This window comes from Macrotis lagotis, chromosome 1 (genome assembly GCF_037893015.1).
Source record: "Macrotis lagotis isolate mMagLag1 chromosome 1, bilby.v1.9.chrom.fasta, whole genome shotgun sequence".
Lineage (NCBI taxonomy): Eukaryota > Metazoa > Chordata > Mammalia > Peramelemorphia > Peramelidae > Macrotis > Macrotis lagotis.
The window spans coordinates 293,375,368-293,390,479 of NC_133658.1; the positions used below are offsets into that span (position 1 = coordinate 293,375,368).

General features: G+C 35.7%; 1 protein-coding gene across 1 annotated transcript in view; it reads left to right on the top strand.

Annotated features, from left to right (window-relative positions):
* Positions 1 to 15,112, top strand: part of ST6GALNAC4 (ST6 N-acetylgalactosaminide alpha-2,6-sialyltransferase 4) — a 60,368-nt gene that overhangs the window by 31,873 nt on the left and 13,383 nt on the right. The gene's annotated exons all lie outside the window — the stretch shown is intronic.

Consider the following 15,112-nt stretch of genomic DNA (forward strand, 5'->3'; position numbering starts at 1 on the left):
GGCAGTCTTTGGATTCTGCTGAGGTTTACAAATATCTCATTTAATTCTCTTTACAACTCTGGGAGATCAGTGACTTGCACTTGATCACAGTGTTGCCTGAGACTAGATTTGAGCTCGGGTTTGCCTGACTCCGGGTTCAGCACTCTACCCATGGGTCTACACTTAGCCTGGGGACAGAGTCATACTGAACAAAGGAAGAAAGAAGCTCAACTTTGAGGTTCCTGAGGTTGATTGGGCCACAAGGGCCTCCCACCTGCCTCTTGCCACCTGGTGGATCTAGTCGGTACTGCATGGGCACAGTTAAAGGAGAGTCATCCATTTAGAGCTGAGCTGGGAGGGACCTTATTGACCACCTAGTCCAAACTTTTTTGTGTGTTCTAAAGTTAGGATCCTATTTCCTCTGTATCAGGATAAAAGATGTTCCTCTCAGGACCTTTTGCCTCCCTCATATTGTTCCCTGTTCAAAGAGTCCTGGGCACCAGAAGGGAGGACATTTCATGGGCAAGGAAACTGAGTCTGAGATCTTTGAAATGACTTGTCCGAGGTTACTTAAGTAGCAAGTGTCAGAATTGAGATTTGAACCCAGATCCTCCAACTTCAAACCCTACACTCTTCCCATGAGTCATGGACTACGACCACAGATTTCTGGTCCTGGGGGTCATCCTCTGTTTCTGGAATCCTCTTTAGGAACTTCCTAAAGCCCTATTTCACAATCTACAGGATTGGTTCTGTGAGATGGGAAATTGAAATATCACTCTGGTTGTTATAATGAAATATCTAAAATTTAGACCCATTCTGAGTCTTGTGGAATCCATCTGTGATAGACCATTAAAGTAAATTGAGGCAGAGAGAACCTAGGACATGGCCTACCATGATGGAGGTGCAGATCAGAGGGAGAAATACCCACTTCTTTGCCCTTCTCTCTGGCCTCCTCTATTGAAGAGGGGACAGTATAGGGGAGGCAAAAGTTCTAAGGGGAACATCTTCCTTTTTCTTTGAAACAGAGGAGAAAGGATCCTGACTAGTGTACATAGTATCCTTAGGAGCCTTCTAGTCCAACCCCATCCTTTTACAGATGAGAAAGCCTGAAAGTGGTTTTTTGCAGGGGAGGGGTGTGTGTGTGTGTGTGTGTGTGTGTGTGTGTGTGTGTGTATGAAGTTAAGAAACTTGCACAAGTTCACAACATTTAGTAACTAGTATCTGAGGATGAATTTGAACTCAGATCCTCCTGACTCCAGGGCTGGTGCTCTATCCACTGTATCACCTAGTTATCTCCCAGTGATTATAAAAGGACACAAGTAGTATCACAACATCTAGTAAGTATCAAGTATCTGGGAATGAATTTGAACTCAGCTCCTCTGTCTCCATATCTTGTGCTCTTTCCACACCACCATTTACCAAACTCCCTTACTCCTTTGGCTCATAGGAACAGAAACAGGCTGAACTGACTTTCATCTTGTTTCCTTTAATCAGTAGCAGAAACTCCAATAGGTGGGAATGTGTTGTAGTGGAAAGAATATTGAAGGTTGAATCAGAGTCCAGGTTCTCATCCTTGCTCTCCTACTAATTTCTTAGGTGGCCTAAACTCTCTGGGTCTCAGTTTCCTCATTTGTAAGATGAAGTATTGTACCAGATGATTCCCAAATCCCTTCTTGCTCCACACGTGAGAAAACCTCATGCAGAACTTCACCCTGATGCTATGAGCTCAGGCATCTTTTGACCTGGTATTTCCTGGTCTATTTATGTGACCTTGGTTCCCCACTGCACCTTTCCTCCTTCTCCCCTATATTTGGAGGAAGAGATAGAGGGTAAATTGGAGTCCCCAATCTCAGGAATAATGCCACTTTCATTGGCTACTGTAGCACTCTGCTCACCAGAGGCTTCAGCATTGGATTATGCCACCTTTGGTTCAGAAAAATGACTCCAGAATGGGAAAGAGGGACCTAGTGGTCATCAGGGGTCCCCTGCCAGATTTGAGCTAGTTAGGGAGAGAAGAAACACTGCTTCTGAGAAGCAAAACTCTAGTTATTGCTTCTGCTCTGGCTCAACCCCAATACTTACTTTTCATAGAATTAGGTCGAGTCTTTTCCCCACAGGACTCTCCTTGCTCCTGTTACTATAAACCTTTCTCTTCCTTTTGAGACCTCTGATTAACTGTTACTGGTTCTGTTGATCTTCTGTTCTACCCTAAGTCCCTGCATGCTGTCTGTTACTGAGAAACAAGATATACAAGACCAACCAAGATAGTGGAGGAAGAGGAAGACATAGTCTTGCTCTCCTACAGCTTTCGCAACAAGAACCAAGGAAGAGCACTAGACCAAGAAATGATTGAAAAATCCAAAGACAAACCTCAGTGGGTCATTTTTTCCAGTCCAGGACAGCGCAAGGAGAGACAGCCAGAGGCCTGTGGGCCTGGGAAAGGTAGTCCAGCCAGGAAAACCCACACAGAATCTTCTAGCACAGAAACTGGGCTGTGTGTGGGCAAAGAACAGGAAGAGGAGAGAGCTGGCAGCTATGCCAAGAAAAGGAGAGAGCCTGGACTGAGGCCACAAGGCAAGCACATTTTGACTGAGGTTGAATATCCAAGGCAGGAACTGTAGACTAACTATGGCCTACAGTTTTGTCCCTCTGACATTAGAACAGGCCCTTGAACTCATAGGTCTGGAGCCGGCAGCTGATAATCCAGGGCAGAAAATAGAAACCAGAGGGACCCTGTAGACTATCATTCTGAACCTGCACAGTATGACTGGAACCAACAACTGTCAAATGAATCATCAATTAAAGAGAAACCTACTGACCTATTATAGGTGGAAGCCTATACAATTCAGAACAGGATGGCAGCAATCAGACCCATGACCTAGCTTGTTTGCTTAGGGCCCACAGAAATTTGGTAGCTCTCTGTCCAGAGCCAAGAAATTCTAAAATGCAAATGCCCAAAATGTCATAGCCATAATTGAGAAATTTCTGATAAAAGACAAAATACTAAGAGAAAGAAAGAGTTCAAGTACCAAGTCAGATAATGCAAGAACCACAGTCAGGATGACACAAAATTTTGTAGCTACCCAGGGGTTTGCTGATAAAAGTTTAATGACCAGATTTCTGGAGGAGAATACTTAATACTTTATAAGTTTATTTTACATTATTAACATTTTAGAAAAGCAATACTTTCCTAAACCTAGACAAAAAAAATCAAACCCTTATTTGTAGCATTTTATGATTTCTGAGATTTAATTTTCATGTAGAATGTTTAACAACAAGCTCTCACAAGCTAGTGAGCTGGCTCCAGCTGCTACAGTAAAGGAGGAGAGCGCTGGTAGTACAATAGTCTCAAAGGTTAAAGACATAGGCTTACAAATCAAGAATAACTTTCTTAGCAAAACTCAATATTATTCTTCAGAGGAAAAATAAATCTTGAATGAAAACTTCCAAGCATTCCTAATGAGTAGAAATTTTGAGCTGAATAGAAATTTTGAAATACAAACACCAGAGTCAAATGAAACATAAAAAGGAAAAGTACACTTGAGTAATTAGGAGGACTGTACAAGAATGAAGAGTTTACCTTCTAGTGGGAGAGAGGAAATGATTGTCATAAAGAGTCATAGAGGGAATTATATAAGACAAAGGTCTAGAATTGACTTTATTATGTTTTAAACATCTTAAAAAATAAAGTTGAAAAAGGAATACCTTGGAGAACAAAGGGAGAAGAAGGGTAGAGGAATTTGCCATCTTATATAATTTGGGTATTTAAACAGAAGACTGAATAGAGGAAGAAGAAGAGGAGGTGGATGTGACTTGAACTTTTATCTGAATCAGACAAAGGCTCATTTACTTATGCACACAACTTGATATAGAAATATATTCAACTCAACAAAGAAATATAATGGGGGGGAAGAGAGGGAGAGAATAAAATTCAAGGAAAGATTAATCATAAGCAAAACAAATTCTAACCTTGGACAGTAGATCATAAATGTTTAAAAGGAAAGAAAAAAGTATGAACCTATGACTGGAGTTTGAGTAAGAGTACAAAAATGGGGAACAGGAACAGAAGCAAATTGCGTCAAACATAGGGAACTGATACTGAGCATACTCCTTTCTCACTATATAAAATATAATGGGACAAATAGAAGAAAAGACATAAGAGAATGGGATGAAGGGAAATACACAATTGACAATCATAACTTTGAATATTAATGAACTTAGTTTAAAGTGGAAGAAGATAGTAAAGGATTAGAATGCAGAATCTCACAACATGTTGTGATATGTGATGTTTTGTTGATATTAGAAGAATGGAAAGGTAGGGGGAAGAGTAGTGCACTAGGGGGTGGCTACATGGTGCAGTGGATAGAGCACGGGCCCTGGAGTCAGGAGTACCTGAGTTCAAATTCGGCCTCAGACACTTAATAATTACCTAGCTGTGTGGCCTTGGGCAAGCCACTTAACCCCATTGCCTTGCAAAAACCTAAAAAAAAAAAAAAAGTAGTCCGCGGGAGGGGGAAAGGAAAAGAATGGGTAAATTTATTTTGTAGAAATGGTTTGCACAAGTAGAAGTTTATATAACAAGGAGAAAGTAGTATGTGTGAAGGAAGAGAGTAACATACGAACCTTTCATTTGAACAGATTAAAAGGGAAGAATACTCACAAATATATAATTGTTCGAATTTTCTCCCAAATGCATTTCACTCAAAGGAAAATAAGAGGGAAAGAGATTTTTTTAAAAAGGGAAGAAATAAGAGAGAGGTTAGATTAAGGATGGGATTAGTCAAAAGCAGAACAAATTCTTAAAGAGAAAAAGGAAATAAAAAGGAAAAGTGTAAGAGAATAGGATGCCGATAAGTACACAATTAAAATTCACAATTGTGAATGTAAATGAGATGAATTCCCCCATAAAATAGAAGAGGATAAATCTAACAAAATAATAAAAATAAGAAATGGAAGACTTATATAGAATTTTAGAAGAATTGGATATGCTAAACATGGGGAAGAATGATTGGAAATAGAATAATGAATGAAAATGTAGTCTTCTGTTTAAATACCCAAGTTATATAAGACAGCAAATTCCTCTACCCTTCTTCTCACTTTCTTCTCCAGTGTATTCCTTTTTCAACTTTTTTTTATTTTTTAAGATGTTTAAAACATAATGGAATGGAATGGAATAATGAATGGAAAATACATATAGCACAACTTTGTATGACACTTATAAAAATAGATCATTTAATAGGGAATAAAGCTTCATAAATGCAGAAAAGCAGAAATAGCAAATGCATTTTTTTTTACCAATCACATTGCCATATAACTATTCGATAAAGGGCCTTTAAGGCAAAAATAAAAAAAAATTGGAAACCAAACAACTTAACCCTAAAGAAAAATCATAGAAGCAATCAATAATTTCATTAAAAATAATGACAAGTGAAACAGCATACCAACAGTTCTGAGATGCAGCCATGGCAATCCTTATAAGACTTGGGGATTTTAATTTGTTGGTTTTCTAAGTTGTTTGTTTTAGTTTTATGCCCAATTCATTAATATGCTTTTTCTCTTATTGATTGAAAATGTAAGAAAAAACAAAAAAGTAAATCCTTAAAAAAGTTAAGAAATATAAAATTCTTTATTTCATTAAATATTTCCCAATTACATAGAATGTTAATGTTCATTTTTGAAAATTTTGAGTTGCAAATTTCCCGCTTCCCATCTCTCCTCTACCAGTTAAAGAGGCTAGCAGTATACTATTGATTATACATGTAAACTCATGCCAAACATATTTTCATGTTAGCCATATTGCAAAAGAAATCACATATAAAAAAACTAGAAAAAGAAAAATTTTAAAGTATGCTTTCATCTGCATTCCTAGTTCATTTGTTTTCTCCCTGGAGTTGGACAGCATTTTTTTCATCGTGGGTTTTTGGAATTGTCTTTATAAGCAAATTCTACCAAATGTTTAAAGAATTGTTTGGAAAATATAGGAAAAGAAGAGATTGCATCACATTTCTTCTAAGACATAAATATGGTCTTGATACTTAAATCAAGGAAAGTCAACATAAAAAAAGGAAATACAGAAAACAATATTTCTAACAAATGTTACTGCAAAAAAAATTTAAATAAAAAACCAGGAAGGAGATTACTGTACCATATTACAAAGATTATAAATTAAGATCTGGCTGAATTTATAGCAGGAATTTAGGATCAATATTAGGAAAACTACAAACAACATCATATTAACAAAAAAATCATACAATAAGTTTGGGGTAAAGCAAATATATACATTAGCACTTTTTGATATAGTGCTGGAAATGCTAGCCATTGCAATAAGACAAAAAAGGAAATGTTAGGAATAAGCATAGGCAAAGAGAAAACAAAAAGATCACTTTTTTCTTTTGCAGCTGATATGATGATATATTTAGAGCACTCTAGGGAGTTAACTAAAAACTAATGGAAACAATTAACAACTTTAGCAAAATATAGGCTATAAACCCACACCATCAACATTTCTATTCAACTTAACACAACAGGAAGAGAGAGGAAGAGAAATTCCATATAATGTTGGAATTAATTTTTTCTGGATGTTTGTAAGAATTTGTAAAATCTTCTGAAACTAGTATTTTTTTTACTTTCAGAGTTGATTTATGACTTGTTTAATGTCTGTTTTTATGTTTAAGATATTAAATTCTCTTTTTCTTACGTTAATATGGGAATTTTATATTTTTCTAACTATTAATCCAACTACTAGAATCTTTTATTGGTTTTTTGAAAATTCCTTATTTTATTTATTTTATCCTATTTTTCTCTTTCAATTTTGTTGATCCTTGATTTTCAGGATTTCTATTTTAATGTTTAATTGGGAGTTGTAATTTGTTGATTTTCTATGTTGCTTTTAAGTTTTATGCCCAATTCATTGATCGTCTCTTTCTCTTATTGATAGAATATATTGAGAAATATAAATTTTCTTATAAGATTTGACTCAATTTGACTCTTCTGCCAATACTGCATCCCCCAAATTTTTGTATGTTGTCTTTTACTGTGTCATTATCTGATGTTCTGAGGAATGACAAATGAGAACTTTGCGAGTGATCTTCAGACCCTGCTCTTTTCAAGCTGAGATGAGGACTTGTTTGGTATTCATGACGAATAAGAGCTTGATTCGACCAATGTCATGTAGGAACTGAGCTGAGTCTAAACCTAATTTTTCTAGAGACTGAGATGATATAGGTAAGAGTGTGTCTTTTGTATAAGCTAACTGATATTGAGTGTTTAAATAGAACTGAGGCACTGATCACTGATGGCTAACAGGAAGGGTTTGAGTAGAGAAGATACAACCCCCAGTTCTTTGAAGGTTACATTTAGAACCCTGAAGAGAAAATGTAGCAGAGAGTGAGGAAAGCATACTTGCTACATACTTGCTATGTAAATAGGGATAAACTAGAGAGACCTTTCTAATAAGGTCATGCATGGGTAAAGCAAGGCGGTCCATTAGAAATCAATCAATCATTACTATTATTTGATATAATATTAGAAATACTAGTCAAAGCAATAAGATGAGAAAAAGAAATTAAGGGAATAAGCAAGGTAAAGAGGAAACAAAAATATCCCTTTTTGTCGATAATGTAATGGTTACTTAAAGACTCCACAGAGGATCAACTAAAAATTAATTGAAATGCTGAAAGATATAAAATAACTCCATATAAGTCATCAGTATCATTTGGTCCTCACAACTATTCACTAGATGTGATTATGATGCCCATTTTTACAGTTGAGGAAACTGAGACAGACAGCAAGTGATTTACCCAGGGTCATACATTGGCATTTTTATTGCCAATAAAATCCAGCAGAAAGACATAGAAAAATTATATTTAGAAGAATTCCATTAAATTTCATTTCATCTTACATAAAATGTGTAACATACTTAGGAGTCCATCTACAAAATCTTTCACAGAAATTACATGAAATCAATTACAAAATACAGACAGACCAAAAGAATTGGAGAAATATTATTTGCTCATGGACAGATTGAGTAATTTAATAAAAATAATGGTACTATTTAAAATAATTTTCTTATTCAACACCTTACTGAAGTATTACTTTCTAGAACTAATAAAACAATAATGAAATCCATCTGGAGGAACAAAAGATCAAGGGAAATATAATAATTTTTTTTAAAAGTGGAAGTGGCCTAGCAGTACTAGATCTCAAATTACATTATTCATCAAAACAATTTGGTAGGGGTAAAACAATAGAGACAGATTAAGTATATAACTAAAGAATCAAAAGAATCTAGTAGTAACCTTGAGTTTCATAAATGGAAAGATACTGTAATACTGAGATAAAGATTCAATATTTGACAAAAACTGCTGGGAAAACTGAGTTATCTGGTAGCAATTCAGTATACACCAGCATTTCAAAATATGCTCTAAATGAATATATGACTTCTTTATAAAAGGGCACATTATAAATAAATTGCAAATAAGAAATTACCTTTCAGACTTATGCATAGCAGAATTTATCCTGAAACAAGGGAAAGAGTTAGCATCACAGAAGATAAAATAGATTATTATAAATAATTAAATATATATAAAATTATAAATAAATTTTAGAAAGTTTTAAAATGTTTAAAGTAGAAATTTAGTTTTAGTAGCTTGGCACTGATGAAATAAACTGGACAGTTTCTTTAATCAAGGTCTCATTTCCAAAATATATGAAAAACTGATTCAGATTTAAATATATAATTTAAACAATTCCCCAATTAATAAATGGCCAAAGGATTTAAACAAGCAATTTTCAAAGGAAGAAACAGTCAGATGAAAAAATGCTCCAAAACACTAATAGAGAAATGCATATTAAAGCAACTCTGAAGTTCTATATCACATCCATCATATTGACAATTATTAGAGGGGATGTGGGAAAATGGGCATATTAATACTTTTTTAAGAATGTGTTTTTTATTAATCTCACTTATTTGAACAATGAGTCAATTAAAGAAAGCCAACTGCTAAACAATAAAATGTTCTTGTGCAACAGAACATTTTTAAGCCTGTTCTAAATACAGAGAGAAATTTTATTGCACAATTTGGTTTTTTACATCAGTAAAATCTTGGCTGTGATGATTTACATTGATATGCTTTGGTAAATCTCAGACTTGTTCTAACTAGAAATAAACAGAACCAGAACTAAAAAGTTGCTAAATTGTGCCTATTCTTTGACCCAGATGTACCATTATTAGCCCCCCCCATAAAAGATAGAATAATAACTGTAATAATAGTTAACATTTATATCATATTTACTTTTTGCCAGACACTGTGTGCTAAGCACTTTACAATTATTATTTCATTTGATCCTCACAATAACCGGGAGAGATAGTTACTATGGTTACCACCTTTTATAGTTGTAAAAACTGAGGTTAAGTGATTTGGCCAGGGTCACATATCTAATTAGTATCTGATGTTGGATTTAACTCAGATCTTCCTGATTATAGGTCTGATATTTTATCCACTGAGTGATCAAGTGCCTCAAGGTACATATATTACTTGGGTGGATAAGGGCTGATGCTACTAAATAAAAAAGTTAATATTTTCATAGACCATTGTCTCTAATGTGTTATCCAAACACTTTAGTTGTGTCCAACACTTTGTGACCCCATTTAGGTTTTCTTGGCAAGGATACTAGCCCATTATAGATGAGAAAACTGAGGGTAAACAGGTTGAGTGACTTGCCTAGTGTCACACAGCTTGTAAGTGTCTGAGGTCACATTTTAACTCAGGAAAAAGAGTCTGACTCCAGGATCAGCATTCTTTATCTACTGTACTACCTAGCTGCCTCATTGTTCCTAATGCCTTACCCCAATCTCTCAGCTGCTGAGCCCCTTTTATTATGAGACCCTTCTATTAATATAATTAATGATTATTATAGTAACAATACCTAGTATTTGTATAACTTTAAGATTTGCAAGTTCTTTTCTTAATTGAATTTTTGAATTTTATTTTGAATTTTACAATTTCCCCCTAATATTGCTTCCCTCCCCCCACCCATACAGAAGGCAATCTAGTCTGATAGTTTTTACATTGTTTCTATGCTATACATTGATCAAATTTGAATGTGTTGAGAGAAATCATATCCTTAAGGAAAAAAAATATAAGAGATAGCAAAATTACATAGTAAGATAACTTTTTTTAAACTAAAGGTAATAGTTTTTGGTTTTTGTTTAAACTCCACAATTCTTTCTTTGGATACAGATGATATTCTCCATCGAAGATATGCTAAAATTATCCCTGATTGTTGCACTGATGAAATGAGCAAGTCCATTAAGAGTGATCATCACCCCCATGTTGCTGTTATGGTTTACAGTGTTCTGGTTCTGCTCATCTCCCTCAGCATCATTTCATGATTTGCAAGTTCTTTACATATGTTATTTCATTCAATCCTCACAACTATTCAGTAGGATTATGATCAACATTTTTACAGTTGAGGGAACAGAATTTAAGTGACTTGACTAGGGTCAGAGATCTAGTAAATGTCTGATGGAGAATTAGGATTTAAATTCAGGTTTTATTGACTCTAATCCAAAACCACTGCTCAAATTCACTGGGGTACTCTGTCTTAGCAAACTCCTGCTTTTTTGCTTCCCTAATAGTAATGATTAAAAATTGATGTCTCTTTAGGTAGAAATCCATTTTCTTTCAGCCATGATCTAATCTTTATTTAACTCAAGTCTACTCCTTATCAGTTTTTATTCTCTTCAGCCCTTCTCCTTCAAGGGTGCCCTCTAGAACTCTTGTTCTATCATTAATGAACTCAAAATCCTATTTCTTTCTCTCATCCACTTTCCAACTTCAGGAACAGAGCACCAACCCTGGAGTAAGAAGGATCTGAATTCAAATGTGACCTCAGACAACTTAATAAACTACCTAGCTGTGTGACCTTGGGCAAGTCACTTAACCCTATTACCTTGCAAAAACCAAAAAAGAAGTTAAAAAAATAACTCACAGAAATCTGGATTTCTTTAAATATTTCTTTGTTTATTTTTACAATTATATATAAAGATAATTTTCAATATTCATTTTTGTAAAATTTGTTCCCTCCCACCCCCCTTCTCCCCATCCTATGATATCAAATAATCTGATATATACAATCATAACACATATTTCCATATTAGTCACACTGTGAAAGAAGGATCAGAGCAAAAAGGAAAAAAACAAAAAGCAAATTTTAAAAAGTGAAATTAAGGTACTTTATTATACATTCAAATTTCACAGTTCTTTTTCTGGACATGGATGGCATCTCCCATCATGAGTCTTTTAGAATTGTCTTTGGTTGCCATATTGCTGAAAATTCAGAGCTAAGTCTTTCATAGCTGATCATTGTATAATGTTGTTAAAATGTACAATGTTCTCCTGGTTCTACTCACTTTCCTTAACATCAGTTCATGTAAATCTTTCCGAGTTTTTCTGAAATTTGTCTGCTCATCATTTCTTATAGAGCAATAATATTCTGCCACATTTATATACTACAACTTATTCAGCGATTCCCCAATTGGTGGGCATCCCATCATTTTCTAATTGTTTACCCCCACAAAAAAAGCTACTATGAATATTCCTTTTTTTCTTAGGTTTTTGCAAGGCAAATGGAGTTAAGTGGCTTGCTCAAGGCCACACAGCTAGGTAATTATTAAGTGTCTGAGGCCGTATTTGAACTAGGGTACTCCTGACTCCAGGGCCAGTGCACTATCCACTGCATATTCTTATAGATCTTTTCTTCTTTTTTTGTGAACACTTTGGAATTTAGACCTAGCAGTACTATTGCTGGATCAAAGGGTATGCACAATTTTATTGACCTTTTTGGAACTATGGTTCCAAATTGCTTTCCGGAATGGTTGGATAAGTTCACAACTTTACCAACAATGCATTAGTGTTTCTGTATTTCTTTAGAAGACAGTTTTATCTCTTGCCATTCTCTCCAGGACTAGCTGTTCTTTCTCTCATGCTTCTAACACACTAGGCTAAGAAGAGGAGTCAGGTTCCTGATGACCCCTTTCAGACCTTCTCCTCTTCTGTTGTTTCCTTCCATATTAATCACACTATGAAAGAAGAATCAGAATAAATGGGGGGGGGGAACTACAAGAAGAAAAAAAGCAAAAAAACAACTTCTGCTATTTATCTGTAGGTAAAAACAGCTAGACTTGGGTCAATTCTCTTGGTGACTGGTCTCTTTGCTGTCATGTAGCCAATGGAATCTATAGCATTTTGAACTCATATGGTTTTCTCCAAAGTTGAATACATCTTTCATGTGTTAGGTACCCAATTCAACTGATATTGTGAACAAATACATACAAAAGAGGCAACCCAAACCCCAGCTGAGATGTGTAACTAAACATCAGCTGAGAAATACAAGGAGGTAAAGTGATTTTACTAGGCTACATGGCCTTTTCAGTCACACTCTTTATACCTCATCCTTTGGTGCAAAGGATCATAATGAAAAAGCAGAGAATGGATTTTATATACCATATATTCATGAATGAATGGAGGTCTTGTGGAGTCTGGGATGGGTAGCTAGAAGGTGTAATGCAAAGAGCTTTGGGTCTATAATCAAGAAAAGATGAGTTCAAATCCAGCCTTGGATGTTTTCTAACTGAGAAAACTGAGGCAAACAGGATTAAGTGACTTGCCCAGAGTCACAAAATATTTAGTATTTGGAGCCAAATTTGAATTCTTGTCCTCCTGACTTCAGTTTCAGCACTCTATGCACCTCTTCTCATCCCTTGTTTCCTTAATGATCTCCCATGGATAGTTTTTCTGGGGTTTATCTTGAACCCTTCCTGACCTGACTCTGGCTTCTTAGAATGTGTGTGGGTGGGAAGGAGGAGTGGGGGAGGGCTTGACTACTTCTCCACTGAGGCCAAATGACCTTATTTATTTGAGACCCAAATTTTAGGAGACACATTCTGAAAAGGACCGAGGCTGGCTCTCTCGAGGTTCTTGAAATGCATTTGAGGGAAGTTTCCAAAGAGGACTTGGGCCTGATTTGAAACACCCTTCACCTTGTTGGACTCAGTCCCAAAGACAAAGAAGCAGCCCCAAACTCAAAAAAGCATCTCCTCCAGATCTCTCAGGACAGCAATTACCCCAGAGGTCTGTAATATCAGCAACGGCCACAGGATGGAAGCATAGATACAGAAATTTCTTAGGTCTAATTCAAAATTGGCTGTGGCCACAAGATACAGCCTGGGGGCAATAACTAATATATTTTGTTGATCTTTAAGGTTTACCAAGTATCTTGCATAATTGTCTCATTTTAACCTTAGCTTTGCTCCTGACATTTTGCCAATAACACTTCAGGTGTTATTACCTCCATTTTATAGGGGGAGACACTGAGGTTCAGAATTTAGGTGATTTTTTTTCCCCCATGATTACATTGCTAGTAACTGTGATAGGCAAGATTCACACAGCATGCTGTCTCCCAGTGTCTTCTGGGTTTACTCAATTCAATTCAACAAATATTCATTGATTGCCCTCATTTATTTAGAACATGGAAATATTTGGTAGCCTCAATAATTTTTCAATCTACATTTTAATTTTATGTTCTAGACCTGTAATTTTATTGGTGTAGGGAACTCCCAATAAGGAAATCTCTTATTTATTATACATTTTATATATTTTATTGCATATATATATAATATATATTATTAATAAGAGGATGGGATTGATTCAGCAAATCAAGTAAGTCACCCCATTTCATTTAAAATATAAGATGCCTGATACCTTGAGGAAGTGAAAACAAATTTCAATCAATCTCAATCATAAGGGGCAGCTGGATAGAGCACTGGCTCTGGAGTTAGGAGGACCTGAGTTCAAATCCTACCTACCCTGGTCAAGTCACATAATCCCATTGCTTTGCAAAACAAAACCAAACAAAATCTCAATCATAGACTTTAGTTTCAATGGATCAGATTGAGACAAAGTGCAAAAAGAAGTCCTCTGAATTAGAGTGACTTTGCTTATGAACTGTATTCAGATTGGTGAAAGGAACTTGGTGATTCCCTATGGGTCCTTTATAAAATAACAAGCTAGTCTAGAGCCAGGATTATAATAGAAATTGGATTGTATGTGGCATTTCCAGTAAAAATGCCACTTTGGTCTTGGTCTAGGACTACTTCCCAACTCCCCTTTTGGCCAGAGGGAGTACTTTGTAAACTATGAAGGATTTGCTAGTTTGGGAACTTTCCCTTATTCCTATCATTTCCCTGGTGGTGTCCCAAATCATTTTATAGATGAGGAAACTGAGACTGAGAGAGATTTAATTACTTGACCATACCATTAATAAGGGACTATAAATTCAAATTTGAATCTCTTGATATCCAAGTTCAACATTCTATTCATCATGTTACCTAATTGAAGACTGTTCTCCCAGTCACCCAACTTCCTAGGAGGATAGAACCTTTTATAACCCCATTTTAGGTCTAAGAAAGATGTGTAACTAAACATCTGCTGAGAAGCACAGAGAGGTAAAATGATTTTACTGGACTACACAGCCTTGTCAGTCACACTATTTATAGGCTTATCCTTTGGAGCACAGGATCATAATGAAAAAAATTATGTCCATGGACAAAAGATCATATTGCACTGAGACAGGAGTATGTGCCTAGTGAGCAATGACCTTAGCCTACCTTACCATCAGAGAACTGGGAGTTTCTGAGCCTTTCCTCTTGCCTAAGACTACAGACTTAAGAGAATTTGGCAGATGTTCCTACCCTAAGTCCAAATCCAACCCTTATTTTTAGGCCCAAAAAGGTTAGGACTGTTTCTATGGTGGAGTCTGACTCCTCTGGGAGTGGCATTTAAGAGAAATCAGGACTCATCCATGTAAGTTAAGTCAAATAGGAGGCAGGATTAGGTAAAAGCATTTTCAGCATGAAGGGATTTTAGAACATAAAAAAGAGTTAGAAGGGACTTTGATGGTCATTTGGCTCAAATGTCTCATTTTACAGAAAAGGAAATTGAAGCCCAGAATGAAAGATAATAGGTAACAGACTAGAAAAGTGACCCTAGGTTCTCTGGCATTAAATCTTACCTTAAATAGCCCTGCCTATTCTGCAGTGTAGGAGTTGTAGCTTAGATTAGGTCCAGCTGAT